This window comes from Aulostomus chinensis, chromosome 22, assembly GCF_037954235.1.
Source record: "Aulostomus chinensis isolate RoL2024-O1b breed Wild chromosome 22, RoL_Achi_v1.0, whole genome shotgun sequence".
Lineage (NCBI taxonomy): Eukaryota > Metazoa > Chordata > Actinopteri > Syngnathiformes > Aulostomidae > Aulostomus > Aulostomus chinensis.
The window spans coordinates 17571888-17586556 of record NC_141341.1 but is presented as its reverse complement, the minus strand read 5'-3'; the positions used below and the strand labels follow the sequence as shown (position 1 = coordinate 17586556).

General features: G+C 43.4%; 1 pseudogene; it reads right to left on the bottom strand.

The window, feature by feature from the left end:
* Positions 1-6485: 6485 nt before the first annotated feature.
* Positions 6486-10718, bottom strand: LOC147241012 (uncharacterized; annotated as a pseudogene).
* Positions 10719-14669: the final 3951 nt, after the last annotated feature.

Here is a 14669-nt window from a genome sequence, read left to right as displayed (position 1 = left end):
CGATTAAAAGGATTTGCACAGAATGACATTTTTCCTGGGCAACTGTCACATTCTTTTTTTCTGCCTCAGCAACTAGCTGGTGAACATTTTTGAGCCTTTTGTGGCAGTAGAGTCAGACTTTCATCTCAATCGTCAATGAAAAAGCAACTGAAGCTAAAATGAAAGTGAATACTGAACGACTGCTTTAAATAAATGCAAATTCAGGATAGATGTTGCACATTGAGGCCGGGGCAAGTCTGCACTGCTTCCAATAGTTTCAACATGAGTAAAAAATGTGTGCATACCCCAGGGCTCTATCATTCCGCTACACAAAGACTGTAGAAGAAGAACCCAAGTCTCTGAAGACTTGCAGATGATTTAAGTACAATTGGAATCTTTTAAAATCATGCCCCTGCTGGCTGGAGCCGCGTGTCGTGTCTCTGATTGACAGCAGCTGGTTGGGGATGGATGGAGTCAGTTTCGGTGTTTTTGGGTAGTCATGCAGTCAACAGCAGCAGCACCACTGTGGTGCAGAGGTCAATACTGTCACTTCACAGCAAGAGGGGTTTGAGCTCTGGCTCAAGCAAGGGGTATTACTGTGTGGTGTTTGCATGTTCTCCCTGCTTGAGCTGTCTCTGGGTATTCTGGTTTCCACAGCCCAAAGACATCAAGAGGGGACAGGGTTAATTGGATACTCAAAATTGACAGTCGGTGTGGCTTTGAGAGTGAATGTTTGTTTGTGTATATGTGTTGGCCCTGCGATGGACTGGCGACCCACAGGATCATGGATGTTGTCGTCTACCAACTTGAAGTGGCAAATGCCATTGCACAATGGCACGAGACAAGGGAACATAAACAGCCTACGTCACTGCAGTACATCTTTTCTTGGAAGGCAAAATCTCTCAGAGAAGATTATTTGCAGATTCTGTCAGTTGTCATTCAGAAAAATCTTCATCATTTGTTTTTTTTTTTTTTGCAGGGACTCAGCTGTGACAACCTTGCCTTCAAGAAGACAGCTGAGGATGCTAAGGACAAAATGGCATCCCTTGCAGTTAAAGCAGCTAACAACGTGTATGTGGAGGATTTCCCACAGTCAGTGCCTGAAGGCAGCTTCAGGAATTGACAACATGTGTCAGTGTGAGGGGTTCTACTACTCAAAGTGGATGACCAATAGCCTCCATTCCTGATTTAGAAAGAGCATAGAACCTAAAAGATTTTAAACTCAGTCAAGATGCATTACCTGATGGGAGTTCTCGAAGTACACTCATGCAGTCAGATTTACTGAAGATCGCGAGAACTGCAAAACCTACACTACAGACAAGCTCTGGTGTCCTCTCATTTGTGAGTGCCATGTATGGATGATGATCCTGCAAGAGCTGTGAGGCTGGAAAGTCTCCTCGAATGATGTGAGCCCTGCTAACCTGCAAATGTTGCTTCCTGATCTCACAAAACTTCATGTTTTTTTCACATTGGATCGGTGTTTGAAACCAACTGGGTTTGGAACAACGACCTCTGCATAGATTCATCATTTTTCGAGTTAATAGGATTATTGACTTGTTACTTACAGTCACATAACAAATAAAAAGGGGAAAACTTACTGTTCATTCATCATCGGCAAGTCCAGAGTGTCGCCTCTAAAATAGATGACAATACTGAAGTTGGTATTAACAGCAGCTGCAGTTACTGTGAAAATGGACAGACTCATGAGAAACGAGCTGTAAATGCCACTCAGAGAATTTATATTTCGGTCTGACAGTGCCTCTGTGCTGAGATACACTGCCAGTGAAAATGTGAGATTCAAAGTTTCCTGCTGACCATGTGTCAAAAAGACATGTTCATGAGGTGTCAGACTTAGATTGAAGAGCCAGAGGCTGTGTGCTGGTGCAGGTAGACCATGGTCTCTAAAGCAAAGGCTGTTACCTGACTGTCACACTTGCTCGCACTGACAATAAATCCAACAGAAACCTTTCAATTTAATCCCATTGATATTTTATCCTACTGCAAACAGTGTCAACATATAGTGGTGTAGTTGTGAGTGATGTGTAAATTAATATCTTATTTCTAACCATTACATTACAGGCTTCGGACAAATGTGAGTTTTGAGTTTCATCAGACAAGGAGATCATGAACATGTCCATATATTCAAAAATTGGTTGATCTTGAAAGTCATCCTTGTGGTGAAGTGTGTGCTCATGTGCACCTGGGGTCTGGTGCACCAAGGACAGCTGGAGCAGCTCTGCGCCCACATCCCACAGAGACGAGGTCATAGTGTTTTCACTGAGATTTTATGTAACAGTGGTTTCTATTGGCAAGTCATTCCTGACAGGATTATAAAATGAAACTCTCCACTAGAGACCTCTAATGTTATTTTCTTAAAATGATAGGTATTTGAATTCAATCATAGCTGGCCTCTGCACATGTACACTGCTGATATGTACACAGCTCGCAACAGAAATATCTGTTAGCTTCACACTTACGTAGCAAGATAACCCTTTACTGGGCACTCACTGAAATACTGGGAAATTCTAAATTTGTCATGTTTGTGTCATTGCAGGACGCTGCAAGACTTTAAAAAAAAAAAATTGTAGAATTTTAAAAATGTTTCCATTTTTGTGTTGAAAAGATCAATGAAGTAACCATTTATGGTTTCTCATCCATCCTGGGCAAAATATTTTCTAAAAGGTGTATGTATAAAACTATAAGAAAACACAAATGAACTTAAAGGAACATTTATTTTACCATGTTTTATCAAAACATAAATCACATACGTATATGTAAATATATATATATATATATATATATATATATATATATATATATATATATAGATAGATAGATAGATAGATATATCTTTATATGACATATATAACGACAAAGAGAAGTCACATGGTTTTCTGATCTCACTGAGGTGCATAGCAATGCCATTTTAGATGTCTGCATAAATTCCTTGTTGGATAAAGGGTGAAGCCATGACAGCAGCATCAAGAGCAAACCGCACCTGTTCAAGAGCAAAGAGGCCACTTCTTCCTCGCTTCCCATCTTCTCCTTTAAATCTCACTAAGGTTATAGCAGGCTTTCTTCAACCTTTCTCTTAATTTTCTACATTTTGCCTCACTTTTTTCTCGGGTTCCTCTTAGCAACCATCTTTGCAAATTAGCCTGGTGCAGAGGGACTCGCAGGTACACACCTACAGGCTGTTATTGGCTGAGGGACCCATGAGTGAAGACCGGAAGGGGAAGATAGCTTTGAGATTTAGAGACACTTAAATGTGAGCCATTGCACTCAGAGTTGAGCTCAGATTTGAGGGAATCCTTAATGGGGAATCTTGAACGATGATCCAGGACTGAAAACATGTAATAATAACATGTAAATTAAATATTATGTGTCCACGTCATTTTGGTGATGTGTTCATGCTGTTACTGAAGCTCATATTAGTGAATGGTATACATTTTGACGTTTCCTATTTTCCTCATACAAAGTTGGCCAATTTGGGATTTAGTAATTTATATACTCAAACCATGCTAACACAGCTTTGCTGCACTCTGCTAAAATTATAAGTAAAATGATGCACCTGCATGTAAAATAACACTCTACTCATAATTCCTCTTCAAAGACTTCAAAGAACATTCTTCTTATTTTTTGAGGTTTGTCTGAAGTGCCATCCAGCAATGTAAAAAAAACAACCAATGATGTGTTGGCAGCTGACCCTATGAACCTGTCCTCTCTCTGATCCTGTCCACCTATAAATAAAGTATGAGTGCAGTTGAGCGCCTGCTCCCTCTGGCAACTGGGGCATTTTGTTCTGGGAGCTGTCAAGTAGAGTTACAATCAACATCATCATGGAGCCCTCTGGAACACACACACACACACACATCTCACTACCGGTTTTTCGTCAGGTCACTGTGCAGGTGAACTGACATTAACCAAAGTGAAACCAGCTCCATGCCCCTGTTTTAGTTTTTTTTTTAGTTTTTTTTATTAGAACTAGAAATATTGGATATTTATGAACAAATCCTTATTTACTTTACATGGAATAATCAGGCTTTCAATAAATATTGCACTTCTTACACATTTTTAAAATACCTGTTGAGGAAGGGGGCTCATTGTGGCAAAACTCTACACCCAATCAAATAACACACAACACTTGGAGCTAAGATTCTCACTTCTACGTCAAAATTTAGTCTGCAATGATAACTTAGTGATCATTTTTCAAAAAGGCTTTTTTGCATCAAATTGATACAAACATGCCACACCATTTGAATAACTCACTAACTAATCAAAAATACACGCTACAATGCTAGTTGTAATTTATAGAAAACACTGCTGTCTATTTTATAGTGTCTGTAAAACATTGCTCCAGTCCTGTCATATCTACTGAAAAATTGAAAACAAAAAGATTGATTGGGATTAGATTTTCCACAATACGTCATTGTCGTTGTTCTCCTCTTATCCAAGTCAGGGTCGCGTAAGCAGCAGCCTCAGCAGGGAAACCCAGACCATCCTCTCCCCAGCCACTTCCACCAGCTCTTCCAGGGGAATCCTGAGGCATTCCCAGGCCAGCTGAGAGATATAATCGCCCCAAGGCCTCCTCCCAGTTGGACATGCATGGAAACCTCCTGAGGAACGCGTCCAGGAGTCATCTTCACCAGATGCCCAAACCACCTGAACTGACTCCTCTTGACAAGCTCTACTCTGAACCCCTCCCGAATGTCTAAGCTTCTCACCCAATCTCTCAGGGAAAGCCAAGCCACCCTGTGGAGGCCACTCATTTCGGCCACTTGTGCTCGCAATCTCGTTCTTTTGGTCATTATCCAAAGCTCATGACCATAGGTGAGGGTTGGAACATAGATCGACCAGTAAATCGAGAGCTTTGGCTTTTGGCTTAGCTCCCTCTTCATCACAACAGACTGGTTTAGTGCCCACTCCATCCTACCCTCACGACTGAGCAAGATCCTGAGATACTTAAACTCATGGCAGGAGCCCCCCGACCAGGAGTGGGCAGGCCACGCTTTTTTGGCTGAGGACCATGGCCTCAAACTTGAAGGTGTTAGTCCTCATCCTAGCCGATTCACACTTGGCTGTGAACTACCCCAGCAAGAGCTGGAGGTCATGGTTCGATGGCTCTGTGTGTTCACATCAAACTTGAATTTACACTTTTGCACAGACAGTTTCCATACAAAGTTGATGCAAACATGTGAATGACGCAAATTTTCAGTCGGGCGATGCGAATGACGAAGATTCGCCATTCACGCAAGTTGAAAACATTCAACTTTGCCGAAAAATTCGCGTTAAGCTTGGTCACAAAAAACAATCAGCATTGAGGTTGTCCCGACGTCACTGCTGACATCCCTGCTGACTGTGTCACAAATGGAGGGCATGTTGATTGTGGCTGTGTGTGGAAACCTGGTGCTGTATGACACTATGTGTCAAGATTATAAGAACCAGTTAAAGAAGGAGCACGCATGGAAGAAAGTGAGTGAGGAGACTGGACTATCTGGTAACTTCCGAAAATATGGGTCTGTTGCTTGATAATACTTTACTATGATCCAAGTTAGCACTAACGTTAGCTTCGGTTAGCACAACTGCTGGCACAACTGGCTTTCCCGGCATTTACTTGCCGGGGTTTCGACAGCGATTCAACATTTCATTTTTACTTATGTTTCTTGCCAGAGGACATGTGCAAAAAAAAACTGGAAGGGCTTCAGGGACACTTACCTGAAGGAGAGGAGGAAGGAGACAGAGACGAGGAGTAGGTTGGCTGCAGTGCAAATAAAAAAGTGGAAATACTCTGGGGTATACTGGGTGCATTAATAAAATGCTTTATGTGCCATAATTGACAAAGCTCGAATGACAAGTTTTATTGGGCAATTCATACATCTGCCTAATGAAAAACATGACATTTACTATATCGTCTACAGACAAACCTCATCAGTCATCGGAGGGCAGTGAGGCGGAGAGTGATGCTGGTGCTGCCTCTGCCTCAACAGAGAAACCACCCCCAGGTATTTATATGACAAAAATTGGATTAAGTTCGTATGTTATTAGTACACAAAGTAGCAGTAGTTTTAAAAAGTTAGTTTCCATGTCATACAGTGACAAGGACACGCAAGCAGACCAGGAGGAGTGACAGGGAGAGAGTGATTGAAGAGCTACTAATCGAGAGCTTGAGGAGGGCTCCTCTGCCTCCCCCACCTCCACTGACAGAGGATGCAATGTTCCTGAAAAGCCTGCTTCCTTCCTTGCAGAGATTGGCGTCCCAATGGAAGGAATTTGTGTAATTTCAAATTAATAAATCAATATATGAAAACAGCAATTTTGAGCTAAATTTGGAACCAGTAGAATAATTAGATTGGGGCGACAATGACTGCAAGGACCAAAGCAGGCTTTTCATTGTCATTGTATATAGTTTTATTTTGTTAACAAGTCTTTCTTACGACTGCCATCTGTAATAAAATCTGACTTCCGTCATGTTCTTAATTTATAAAATACAGTGGACACACAAAGGAAACAATTTAATGCGGCTTTCATTATAATGATCTAACATGCAATAACACGTATATTTATTTTGTTGCCGATAAACAAAATAGTAATATTTCAGAAAGTTTGCTCAATAGTAACGTGGTGGCTCTTAAAAGAGCTGATTTGGGTGTGCGGGTGCACTAGATGCTGTCTTGCCATGGAACCGTTCCCTCTGCAGAAAAGTAGGCTGTGAAGGTCTCCCTGACCCTGATGGCTTCTCTTGCTCAGTTGTTTGCACCAAGTCTTCCCAGACTAGGCAGTGGCTCCACCTCGCCAACTGGGTTGCTTTCCCTCACTGCAGCAGTCTGGGTTGTCCATCACAGGAAATTATGGAGAACCCAGGTGGCCTTCAAACACATCTCTGCAACTTCTGGACGGACGCCAATCGCACGCCTGTCTTTTCTCCACTGGGAAGAGAGGATCCCAAAGGCATTCTCCACAACCAGCCAAGCTCGAGCTTGGCAGGTTGCTCCCAGGGAATGGCCTCATGAGGTTTTTCTTCATCTGCAATGAAGAACTGCAGCTGGGGTCCTCGGTGTTCAGCTCCTGGTAGTGGCAGGTCAGCAGGCAGTTGGAGGTTGCCAGATCTGATTGCTTGACCAAATTCTGAGTTGGCCAGAATCCCACCATTGCCTGTCCTCCCAAAGCCCCCAACATAAATCACCCTGAAACAATATTGAGCATCTACCAAGAGAACAATAGAAAATGTTCCCTTGTAGTTGTAGAACCGGGAGCCTGAGTTGGCAGGGGCTTTGAGAGTGACGTGCTTACCATCCAGAGCTCCACAGCAGAGAGGAAAATAGGAAAATTCCACTACTCCTCAAATTCCACGGCAATGGACCTCCACTCCTCTGTGGTGGGCACAGCCATGAACTCCTCCACAAGGCAGTCCCAGATAGCAGCGGCAACATCTGGCACAATCTTGCACACAGTGGAAACCCCAGCACAAAAGCTATTGGGGATGGACCTGAAGGAGTCACCGGTGGCTCGGTACCTATAGTAGAGAAAACATGTAATTTAGTGAAAATACATAAATCTGTTGTTTGTGGTAGTAATATTATATGGTACAGTCGTAGTTTTAGTACATGGCTGCACTGGTGGTCCAGAGTACACAATGAGCGTTTATACTATGACTCTACTGCGGTGGATAAAAGAGATAATTTTTCTTTGAAAAGCCCAAGCAGGCCATGAACTTTAATAAATTGTACAAAAACCACAATGACAAAAAATGGACAAGTGCAACAATCACATATATTTTGTGTCGTGTAAAGAAAATACAGTTTCTCCTGAATTACTGATACTGGTTTTAACTTAATGTGTATGTTAATCTTGAAGAGGACTGTACAACCTAGAAATGTGTGGCTAAAAATCATGTAAATTAAACTAAAATTAGGGTACAGTACATTTGGATGTAATGAGAATGTTACATATCAAACCAACAGTAAATTAGCTGTGATAATGTTCATTACAGGAAACAATTCATTCATTTTGACAGAACAATTCATTGCCACTCACTGAAGACAGATGAACAGGTGCTCCTCCGCTGAGATGGAGTGCCTGTAGTTGGTGTCCATCCGTGAAATTCTGTCATCTGAAAATACCGCTGGAAGCGGCAGTTATCCAGACGCAGCCAGGAGCCGGTGAAATTCACCGAGCTGTGCTTGCCTCCGGATGGTGTTGTGAACCCAGATATGACGGCGTTTCTTATTCTGACATATTTCGGCCTTCCACAGCAGGTACAACGCAGCAGTTCTTTGAATATCTGTGGTGAAATGGCGGGAAAAAACGTTGCCGGAAATACTCAGGCAAGTGAGCGAATTTGTGTACTCGCACGAATGACACAAATGGACACAAATGATCAAATTCGCGTGAATAACGTAATGCGAAATTCACATTCATGTTTGATGTGAACACACAAGGACCATGTCATCCAAAAAAAGCAGAGACAACATCCTCCAGCCACCAAACTTGACACCCTCCACCACCTGGCTGCACCTAGAAATTTTGTCCGTAGAAGTTATGAACAGAACCGGTGACAAAGGGCAGCCTTGGCTGTGTCTAACCCTCACTGGGAACAAGTGCAACTTACAGTGCTGCTAACAATATGGACCGGACTCTCACTCTTTTGGTACAGAGACTGAATTGTCTTTGTAAGGGGCCATCCACCCCATACTCCTGGAATACCCCCCACAGGATGCCCCTGACGGTTATAAGCCTTCTCCAAATCCACAAAGCACATGTGGACTGGTCATCCAGCACCCTAGCAAGGGTAAAGAGCAGTTCCACGTGTCAGCCACGACAGCCCTACAACGTCCAGAGTTGTAATACCAGAGAAAGTCCAAGATAGTCCATAGCTGTAATACCAAATACCCAAAGCAGGTCTCTGGTGTCCACCAGTGGGTTCGGGGATTACCACAGTGACGAGCAGCAGCCTTACAGCCACAGCTCATGACAGCTGCCTCGACAATGGCAGAGCATAACAGGTTCCATTCGAAACTCAATGTCCCTCACTGCCCCAGGATGCAGTCGAAGCTCTGCCGCAGGTGGGAATTGAAGATCGTCTTGACATCACACTACTGAACATTCAGAAACAGTGTGGAATCAGTCAGAAATTGCAAATAAAGCATCACTGATCTTTCAACCCACATCCAGAGGACATCATGGAGTCACATACAACGCAGATAACACAATGCAGCTTCAAGCATGAAAGGTACAGTAGTAGCACCATCTTCTTCTGCTTCTTCTTCAGTACAACACATTCCACATCTGCACCTCAAATAAAGACAAAAATGCAATGTTTTAGTAATTGTTGAAGACCAAATGCTTACCTGGTCTACGTCAAACAGCTCGCTATTTGAGGACTGGAGGTAGGGGTACAGCACCGTTGATTATCTGGCCTGAACTATGTTGATGATCGTGTAAACAAAAGGATGTCTGACAACATGGAATAGTGTTTCTTGTTGATTCAGCTAGTTGGTTTAAAGTAATGTGGTGCTGGTCACACTTGTTAATGTGAGCAAAGAACTGGAGGTGGTATCTTAGTTTGTTTTCATCTCAAATCAAAGTGTTTGTGGATTTCTTGGCGCACAGCTGGATAATGACGACTTGTATTATACTTCACAATGTGCTTGAGTTTGTAAACAGACATTTTTGGAAGGTTTTGTTGTTGCTGTTTTTTTTAAACTCACAAAGCCCTCAACAATTAGGCACCTTTATATGTGACAGAGCTCATAGTCCCCTAATACCCAGCTCGAGCCCTTCGCTCCCCGGATGCAGGGTTAATGGTGGTTCCCAGACTCTACAAAAGTAAAATGGGAGCCAGAGCCATCAGTAATCAGGCTCCTCTGCTGTGGAGCCGTCTCCGCATTTCAGTCCGGGACAGAGACACCCTCTCTAGGTTTCAGAGTAGACTCAAGATCTTCCGTTATGATCAGGCTTATAGCTAGGGCTGCTTAAGCTAGCCATTAGATATGGTGCTGTAGGTTTAGACTGCATGGGATCTCCCACAATGAACTGGGCTCCTCTCGCCTCCTCTCTGTCCTCCTGCACTCACACTTAGGACTAACTTGACCTCTTTGTTCTTCCCCACCTACCAGATCCCTGGCTGCCACTGCTGCTGGACCGTATATTACCGTATGCTAAAATTGATTGCTTAAGTCACCTGTAGATGTTATAATGGGTAGTTAGTTTACTATTATTTCCGCTGTTGTTGTTACTCTTTTTGTGTGCCTCCCATCCCTGTCTTTCTCTCCACATGTCTTTCTCCTGTTGTCATGTTTCATCTGTTCTGTCTGTCACTCTCCCCCTCCTTTCTCTCTCTTTTTGTCTCATTCTTTTTTCTTTTCTGCCTCTCTCTTTCCCTTCTCTACAGCCCTTTTTCAAACAGAGGATGTGCCAGATTTGCAGCTCGGTAGAGGTGTGAAATTGCCATCTTGTCTGTGTGAAATGGAGGCATTCCTCTTTCCAAAAAAGCCGCCATTTGTGTGGGCGTAAACATGTCACATGATGTGCAGCACGTAGTTGCACTTGAACAGTGACATACAACATATACGTCAGGAGAATATTCAGCCCTGTGACTGGCAAACCTGGTAGTGTCCCAGTCCAACCTCCCTCTGCTGCTGCTGCTGTTGTGGTCACAGACCTGGTGATACTTTTCAATTTACTGGTGACGTTCCGTCATCGACAAAGTTCCTCCACAACCTTTTCATATAACAAGCCATCGTTCACTGTACCGTGAGGTGGTGATCCACGGTCCTTCCGGCAGTGATGCTTAGCAGCTCCCTGAGATCAGCCTCTCCCCAGGTGCTCATCTTGCTGTCGTGACGACGCGCCGGAAGAATATTTAACCCCGTGACAGTCTGTAAGTTTCAAAACAGCAAGTCGCCGCTCGAGTAAATTAATTGAAAGATTGTGGGACTGGACCTATTATTGTGATTTGGTGTTCCTGTATATGACAAAAAATTACTTAATTTTACTTGACTAGTTAGCTGTAGTCACCATTAGCTTCAAGGAGGATATACTGTACGTGGCTGGCTCCTTCTGCCTTCTGGAGTCACAAAGCAATCTATGAGGAAAAGAATGTCTGTGTACTCAAGAAACCTCTCTGTAACTGAGGGCAAAATTCACTTTACAGACTAAGTATCACTTTAAACACTAAATGCACACTGAATTTATCACATTTGTGTTGTAGTATTGTCTCACTGATCAAATATTAACACGTCTTACTCTTGATGATGAGGATCTGCTGATGATAGTTAAGTATGCGCTGTCATGTCTTCGTGGCTTGTATAGATGCAGCACTAGACAAGTCAATTCAAGTCAAGTCAGTTTTTATTATATAGCATCAAATCACAACAAAAGTTATCTCATGACACTTTACAAATACAGCAGGTCTAGTACCACACTCCTTCAGTGAATTTACACCCAACAAGCACATCCTGCAACAGCGGTGATGAAAACCTTCCTTTTCACAGGCAGGAACGTCGAGCAGATCCAAGCTGAATGAGGACAGCAGGAGAGCAGGGCAGAGACAAAGACAGATATACAGAAGGAAAGAGAGGGACAGCGATAAAGAGACAGAGAAAAGGAAGAGACTGATGGACAGACGGGAACATGAGCAGGTGGAGCTACAGGTGGCTGCTTGAACCTCTTCAGGTCTGCAGCCTCCTCCAGCAGCACCCCAGATCTGGGATGAGGGGAGCCTGAAGGAGAAGAAGACGAGATAGTAACACATATGAGTATGATTTATATATGACACATATAGGAGGACAGAGAGGAAAGAGAGGAGGAGAGAGAAGCCCAGTGCACCATGGGAGATCCCCCGGCAGTTTAAGCCTATAGCAGCATATCTAAGGGCCAGCCTAAGCAGCCCAACTATAAGCCTGATCAACAAGGAAGTTCTTAATTCTGCTCTTAAAAGGTAGAGAGGTTCTCTGCATCTATTCTGAATTTGATAGGGAGCCGATGCAGAGAAGCCAGTACAGGAGAGACATGGTCCCTTCTACCAGTTCTTGTCAACATGCGAGCAGCAGCATTTTGGACCAGCTGGAGAGTCTTTAGGGACCTACTGTTGCAGCCTAATAGAAGGGAATTGCAGTAATCAGCCTGAAAGTGACAGAAGCATGGACTTGTTTTCCTGCATCTTTTTGAGACAAGATGTGTCTGATCTTAGCAATGTTACATAAATGAAAGAAAGCAGTCCTAGAAATTTGCTTAATGTGGGAGTTAAAGGACAGATCCTGATCAAAGAGAAAGGCTTGAGGCTTTCCAATACTTTATGTTCATTCATGAAAAAAAGATTCCTTTCTTGCACATTGTACATAAAATATTGATATAAATGTTTAAGAGGCTGTGCAGGCAGTATGTATGTGTTTTGTTCATTGTATCGTCTCTGTTGCAGGCTGTGGTTAGAGAGATGTTGTGACAAGAGTTTTGTTTTTTAAAACAGAGTCCTCACACACTTTGCTCCAATATAACGCCAGCTATATCATCAAAGCTAAAATACTCTGCCCTCCTTATAGTCACATCACCAAACGCCAACCACACCAAAGGTCCATCTGTCCATCCATCCCTTTTCGATGCGGCTTATCAATTAAGGGGGGGGGGGGCTGGAGTCTATCACAGCTGTATTGGGCGAGAGATGGAGTACACCCTGGATGGGTTGCCAGTCACAGGGCCATCAGGAGCAATTAGGGGTCTTGCTCAAGGATACTTTGACATGGTCACCAGGGCAAGTGGGGATCGAACCGGTGACCCTTTGGTTGCTAGATGGCCTCTCTACCTCCGAGCCATGCTGCCCCCCACACCAAAGGTCAAATAATGCTATTACTGTTTTTGTTAATTTTTTCCTGTAGCTACATAAGCCATGTTGAATCTGCTTTAGTTTTCTCTCCTTTTTGTGGGTGTACGCTTCATTGACACTATTAGATGGCACTGAAGTGTCAGCATTACTGATCTACCTGAAAACGAAATGACCTGATCTGAACTGTAGGTCCTGCTGCAGAAGAGCCAGCCTGCTGGTCCTCACCCCTGCAGTGTGAGGAGCAACACAGACAAAGAAGTCATCGAAACATGTTTTTTAAACTTAAATATTTTGCCAAAGGTTGTGATGATGAAAACTTGGTGACAAAATATCTCAGCAGTAATATTTAATTTGTGAAATTCATTTTTGCATTCTGATGTTTACAACATTGCTGGTTTTTGCATGTTCTCGCTGTTCCTGTGTGGGTTCTCTCTGGTACTCCGGCTTCCTCCCACAGTCCAAAGACATCAAGAGGGGACGAGGCTGATTGATACTCTAAATTGACCCTGTGGCTGTGAGTGTGAGTGGTTGTCTGTGTAATCAAAAACGTGCATTTGTATGTTGCTGTTCCAATTTCTGCCATGTTTTTGTAACATGTTTATCCATGAATATATGGAGAGGGACAACAAATACATTTAACTTGAATAAAGTGTCAGTAGCTTAGATGAGGCTTGAGTATATTGACCCTTGGAGGTCTAAGACAATAAAACCCAATTACCGTAGCTAACTGGGGCTTTTGTATGGTTGCTTGTTGCTTCAGGATTTTACCTTTGCAGTGTCCAATATCACACAAGCTGAACTGCCACATTATTGATTCTTTTACTCTAGTGATGGTAAACCTGATGTCCTATGTTATTAATTCTGTAATATAGCTGGTTTCCAACTTGCCAAGTGTAGAAGCTGATAAACAAGATGTTCTCCACTGACCCACCCAAAGTGTACTCTCAGTGGCAACTAACCACACTTACCAAGAGCTGAGATGAAAAAATACTGGAAGAAATGCGCGATGGCTAGTGGATGTGAGAACTGACCACAGAAATCTCCCAGAACAAGAACCAGTAACCATCTCATGTGCAGACGGAGTGTCAAAGATGAAGAGGTCCCTTGAACACCTTGCAGCACAGATGAACCAGCTGCTAAGGGATGGGATGCACTCAGAGTGACTAACTCAGGGCAGGACAGTTCTGATCATGAAGAACCCCCAGAAGGGCCCCGTCCCACCCAACTACTGACCAATAACTTCCCTCTCCACAACATGGAGGCTCCTGTCAGGTATCATGGCCACAAAAGCATACATGGAGAGGCTCAACCAAGTGGCGGGGATAGTGTAAAGAAACATCTGTACCCAGTATGGGCTAGAATTACCCAGAGCTCAGTGGGACGTACCACCATACACTCACAAGATTTACAGACAAAGCCCAGTACACACCTGTCAAGATATGTCCAGCTCTGGTAGATGTGTTCACACTTGGCTTTAAAAATTCATTGCCACATGTGTCTTGTGTAATAAAATCTTCCCTCCCAGCACCGTATGCAAATAAACACATACAGCAACGGGTATGGAGTGAACCCAATCACAGCACAAATGAACCAGGTTTTCCCTCTTAAACGGCCTTCATTCAGCAGGTACTCAACTAACAGACTAAACAGCAGGGGACTGGACTCAGGTGAGTGTGGCAGGTAAGGAGTGGAGTCCATGGGACTCATGAGCAGGTAGCTTTCCAAAAGTAATCATCTGGCTTAAGTGTGGTGGAGGGGGAAAAAGTTCAAGCTCACTTCTGATGGAGGTCTTGCTGGAAAGCTGAGTGGAAGGCTGGGTGTGGGTCCAGATCTTGAGACGAAGTTGGCAGGGCTGATGTAACCAGAGGAG